We start from the raw sequence: 6,439 nt of genomic DNA, 5'->3' as shown, positions 1-6,439 counted from the left end.
TTTTAAGTCCTCTTCATTTTTGGCAAACAAGGTTGTATCATCTGCATATTGCAGGTTGTTAATGGGTCTTCCTCCAATCCTTATGCCACGTTTTTCTTCATATAACCCAGCTTCTCAGATTATTTGCTCAGCATACAGGTTGAATATGTATGGTGAAAGAATACAACCCTGTTGCTCACTTTTCTTAATTTTAAACCATTCATTACTTCCCTAATACACCCCATAATTGTGAAGAACATGGAAAAAATAGGATCATGGTTACGTTAGAAAACTTCAGGGCACACAGTTTTTATTCTATAGCTTAGGTTTAGTGAATTCCAATCTATTTTAGGATTTTGAAGTTTTATTTGTAACCTGTCAAATTAGCAAAGATATATTTAGAAGCTAAAACTGAATGTTGAAAGGGTCAGTGTATCAAGCATGCCCATAACAAGACCAAAGTCCCTCTAACTCTTGACTTTGGATTAATTAGACATTTCTTGAAACACTGAGACAAAATGGAAAACAGCCCACTGAAATTGCAATAAACAAATTAAGCCACCCCCACCCCCTCACCCTCACCATGCCACAAACTGCTGCAAACTGATAAGTGATTAAAATCAGTGTTTGAATAATCAGGAAATTGGATGATTTACTAAAATTGTCCTTTAGCAAACAACTGTCAAGTTGGGTTTTAGTGAATGGATTTTCATCAAGATGACCCAAGGCCTCATCTATACACTTGGGAATTTGCAGAGCTTGGCATTTAACACAAGCTCAATGTGCTTCCTGGGGACAAACAATCTGAAGCTCCTGTCCCAGTTAGAAACAAAAAGTTAAAGGAAACTGTTGGGTTGGAATGGGATGTTTACCAATTGCCTTTCAGTGAAACTGTCAAGATTGCAACTATAGAACCAAAGAGTTGTAGATTCCAGTGTATCCAGAAGTACCTTAAAGAAAGACTTGTGATCTACTTTAGAAAAATCAACCACTGAAAACCTCATGGAGCACAGTTCTATTCTGACACAGATGGGGTCTCTCCATGAGTCAACATCAACACACACACAGCCACAACTGTGTGTGTTCGATGGACACCTATTTCTGTTTCTGGAGTCCTAGTGGCACTATAGGACAAGAACTGGACTGCTAACCACAAGGTTTGCAGTTCAAACTCAACATGAGAAAAATGAGCTGTCTTCTCCTGAAAAGATTTACAGCCCAGAAATCCTATACAGTGTTATGAGTTGAAATGAACTAGATGGCACTAGGTTTGTTTGTTTTTCTAGTCATTTCTAAGGAGCTCTAATGGCATAGTGGGTAAAGGGCTCAGTTGCTAACAAAAGATCCAATAACCACTCCATGTGCAAAAGATGTGGCAGTCAGCTTCTGTAAGATGACAACCTTGGAAACCCTGTGGGACAGTTCTACTCTGTCCTATAGACTTGCTATGGGTCAGAAGTTACTTGAACACACACAGCCAGCTAGGTCGACTTAATTTCTACTGCTTGCTCTCAGAGGAGATGCAGCTGACCTATCCAGGTCATTTGAGGATTCAGGTAAAAGAAACACTTAGAGAGCAGGAGGGGGCCTTGGGAAGGGCTCTTTATTATCTCTGGGCATTTCCACTGCGCACCATGAACTCTTCACCTCTGGACTCCTGAGGACCAGAGAGGAGACAACTGTCAGAGGCAAGAGAAGATAGTAACGCAGAGCCTTTGCAGGTGAGACAGGCAGGAATATGACAAAACCCTGACACAGGAGCCGCTAATGAGCCTTGCAGTATCATTAGTATTGGGAGTCACCCAGAACCTACCAGCTCTGCCACCCAGAGCCTTGGGAGTGGTCTGCTAATGAACAAACTGGCACATGTGCACCTAGATCCAGAATCATGGTGAGAACCTGGGAAAGACACTAGGGAGAAGCTCAACAGCCCTGCAGGCTGTGTCAAAGAAAAAAAGACTCAAATACTTTGCATGAAGACAAGTAACCGAAACATGGTAAGACTGCAGGCTGACAAAGACAGGAGAACTGTGAGACCCAGAACAACATGGCAGGTCCAGCAAGTTCCAGCTCTCAAAGGTTTCACTGTATCTGTAAGCAGCAAGTAAGTATAAAACCTCCAGAAAAGGAGATTTCCTCTCTCCCTTCCCTTTTCTTTACTTCTTTCCTTCCTCCCTGTTGCCTTCTGCCACTGGTCTTTGCTCATCCTTCCTGCCATAACCGAGCCCAGTTTCCTCCATGACAGGCTGCAGGGTGGCTGTAATTACAGATGGACGCGTTTGCTCACTTGTTTAATTTGTGTGGCTCCCTCCTCCCATACATCTGTTCAGGCATTTCTCTGATTGTCCTCCCTTCCAGCCCCAGGGAAGTACTTTCTGCCCCACTTCCTCACTAGCCCTGTGCCCCAACAGCTGGCTGGGCTGAGGTCCCAGCATGCCTTGCAGCTGCACCTGTCCCAGTTAATGACAGAGGTGGTGTGAGGAACAAAGGAGATGGCTGATTTCTTCCCAAACCCCAACCACCATCGCACTGGAGTGTCTTCTGTGTGCTTTGCCCCATACTCAAGCCAAGAGCTTAGTCCCCACAGCTCAGTTTGTCCCAAACAGCAGAGGAACTTGTCTTGCCAAAGGCCCCAAGGCAATTCTTCTCTGTTGTTCAGACGTTGGCAACACAACATTAAGCAGCATGACCTTCCAGAGGAGGCTGCCTGCATATGACACCAGGTCCAGGGAAACTAAGTGAGAAGCACAGGATGTCAGCAAGAAGGGGATGAAGCTGCACACAAAGTTCCTGTCCCCAGTGTTGGTTTTCTTTTAGCTTCTAGGCTTGGCTCCTCCTTCCATTTTCAAAGCCAGCAGCTTAGCATCCTCAAATCTCTCTATCTCCTTTCTCAGCTTCTGCCACCACCTCTCCTTCTCTGTCACTGACCCTCTGTCCTATAAATCCCTTCATGTTTATACCGGGTCCACCTGAGTATTCCAGAGTACTCTCAAAATCCTTAAAGTTCCTGGGTGGTCCAAATGGCTAATGCACTCAACTGCTAAAGTCCAGGTTGATGTTTCAAGTGCACCCATCAGAGCTTTGGAAGCCAGGTCTGAAAACCTAGCCATTGGAAACCCTATCAGCACCATTCTACTCTGATCCCCATGGGGTCAACTACAACAGCAACTTGTTCTGGTACTCGGGATCCTTAAGTTCATCACATCTGCAAAAGTGCCTTTCACCATGCATAGTCACAGGTTCCAGAGATTAGGGTATGGATGGTCTTAGAGACCAAGGAACTCCCTAGCAAACCCAACTGACAGATGAGAAAACTGAGATGTGACCACAACTCATCTTATATGTAGACCAACCTGGAGCCCAAATCTTTCCACTTAGAGGCCATGCTCTCTCTGTTTAAGAGGCTGCTTCCTTTGTTGTTGTTAAGTGCTGTTGAGTTGGTTCTGACTCACAGTGATCCTGTAAAGGGTTTCCAAGGAGCAGCTGGTGAGCTTGAACCGTCAACCTTGTGGCTCAAACTCACCTTGCAGTCCAGGGAATTAACCAGTAGCATCACACCAGCACTCCAGGCTACTTCCTAGAGCCCTCAAAAGAAATACACTCTGCAAACCATCCCAGGAGGGACAGACAAGAGCTCTGTCCAGTCACGTAGAATGAAATGACTTTAAGTTCACCCTGAGGTAGAGCTTCCCCAGGGTGTTTGGGAAGGACAGGTAGGAAGGAGAAGTTAGGAAGAAAAGAGAACTTTGGAGGAGTGTTGAGGAGGGTGTCCTTGAACTGGGATGCTCGGAAGCTGGCTGGGGTTGGAGGTACCGCCTCACCTACATCTTCTTTATATATATGTATATATTAGTGCAAGTATGTACAGACCAAACTGTACCATTTCAACAATTTTCATAATAGGGCTTCAAACAGCTCATGGGAAAATGGAATGAAAAGAGAGTGGAATTTTTCCGTGAACTTTTTGAAGTCCCTCATATGTACAATTCAGTGGCATTAGGTCTTCAAGTTGGGTCATCATTCTCTGTATTCTTTGCCACATCATTCTATCACCATTAACAAACTCAATGCCCCCAAAAAAGTTTTTCCCATCCCATGTTGTATGGTGGAGGGGTAGGGGGGTGGCTCTTTGAAGCTGTTTATGTTTCTTAAGATTTCCTAAGAAACATTTGGACTTCTGGTATGGCACTGTAGAAACAGCACTGGACTGTGAACTGTACAATCAGTAGTTCAAACCCACCAGCTGCTCCTCAGAAATCCTATACAGAGTTGCTATGAGTCTGAGCTGACTTGATGGCACTTAAGAGCAACATGAAGAACCATTACTGAACACTGGTAATGGGCCCAACCAGGAGATGAAGGAAAAATTCAAAAGTCCAGACTAGCTCAGGTTCAGATGTGGTTTTTAGCTGCTATTGAGTCAGCCCCAGCTCCTGGTGACCCCATGCCCTTCAGATCATTGTGATACATATGGTTTCCACTGGCTGATTTTCAGAAGTAGATCATCAAGCCTTTCTTCCTAATTCAAGTTAGTCGGGAAGCACTGCCAAAATTTTTCTAGCATCAGAACAACACACAAGCCTCCATCAACAGATAGGTGCATTTATGAAATACATTGGCCCAGACTAGAACTGAGGTCTCCCACATGGGAGTTGAGAATTCTACCACTGACCCATGATTAATCCTCAGGCTCAGATGTCCCAAACCTAGGTGTCACTGAGTCGATTCTGGCTTATAGTGACCCAATAAGACACAGTTGAACAGATCTACAGAAGCAAGCAGCCTCATTTTTCTTCTGCGAAGTAGTTGGATTTGAACCACCAACCTTTTTATTAACAGATCAGTGTTTAACCCAGTGCCTCACCAGGGATCAACTCCCATAGACAGTTCAGAAATGAATGAATGGCTTTACCGGCTTTCTACTATAGTCCAAGAGCTTCCAGATACAAGGAGGGTGAATGACACCAACTCCTGAGTTCCCTAAGATTGAGTGGCCTCAGGGTTAGTTCCACCAAGACCCTGAAGCTTCCCGCCAGCCACCACTCAAAAGCATTTCTTAGCCTAGCTCTGAGTTGATGCTAAATGGAGAGGAGGATTTTTTTTTTTTCTCTCTCTTTTCTTTTTATGTGGTGGGTTTCCTTTCTTCCTTTCCTTCTTTCTTTTTTAATTACCATTTTCTGCTGATGCACAGACAGTGTAGAAAAAGGAAAAAGTCAGGAAGATATTCTTAACTTCTTAACACAGAGACAAAAGTGAGTGGGCCCATCCGCCACCCCACTCAGCCCACACACTCTTTGACTGACTCCGCTTCACCTGCAACTAAAGAAAACAACCTCTTTTCTGAAAACCATCTTGCCTCTAAAAATGTCATCCACCTCATTTCCCTTTTCTCTCAGCTCCCTTTTCATCCCACACCTGGGTTTCAGGAGAAAAAGAGACTGTCTCTTGGGTGAGTTTAGAGAGGAAACTGAGAAGGGAGTAGGCAGATGCAAAACCTTAACCACCAGCGGTGTGGGCCCAGGCATGCTCCTGAGGTTTCAAAGCCTCGATTATCTCCTCTAGAGAATGGTGACTGGAATTGCTACCTTCCGGATATCCAAGGCTGTTCTGTACAGCTTTTCTGTTCCTAGTTTCCAACTATGCCCCTGAGACCCACTTACAGCACCTCAATAAAAATGTGTCCATTGAACAGTACTGTGTTGTGAACACAGCACATCTTCAGTGTGTGGAATTCGGTAGGCTTGTTGTTGTTGTTGTTATGTGCCATTGAGTCAGTTCCAACTCATAGTGACCCACCCTGTACAGGGTTTCCGAGGCTGTAAATCTTTATGGGAGTAGAAAGCCTCATCTTTCTCCCATGGAACAGCTGGTAGTTTCAAACTACTGATCTTGCGGTTCGCAGCCCGATTCGTAACCACTATGCTACCAAAGGCTTAGGAAGCCTGAAATGAGTCCTGTTGGTGCATCAGTTAAGCACACTACTGCTAACTGAAAGGTAGACACTTTGAACTCACCTAGGGGCTCTGCAGGAGAAAGACCAGATCTGCTCCCGTAAAGACGACAGCCTAGAAAACCCTGTGGGGCAGCTCTACTCTGTCACATGGGGTCACGATGCGTCAAATCAACTCAAAGACACCCAACAACCACAGGAAGCTCAGATGCTGACAAGTCAGCCAGGTGGTACCCAACATAATAGTGTTAATATCGCCACCAACACCTCTGCTGTTATTACTGCTGCTGCTCTTCTATCTCATCACTATTTTCTAAGTGTTCTAGGTTTACAAAAGGTTTTCACCAATATTGTAGGCTTTATAAAACCACCTCATAAGGTTGGCTGCTTGGCTAGTCCCATTTGGACTTATAAGAAGTCCACAAGAGTCAGAACCTTACTCATGCTCACATGACACTGAGTGACCCAGTGGAGACCACCTCCAAGCCTGGGGGTCTGGTCATCATCCCA

Source organism: Chrysochloris asiatica, unplaced genomic scaffold (genome assembly GCF_000296735.1).
Source record: "Chrysochloris asiatica unplaced genomic scaffold, ChrAsi1.0 scaffold00001, whole genome shotgun sequence".
Lineage (NCBI taxonomy): Eukaryota > Metazoa > Chordata > Mammalia > Afrosoricida > Chrysochloridae > Chrysochloris > Chrysochloris asiatica.
This window is presented reverse-complemented; position numbering follows the sequence as displayed.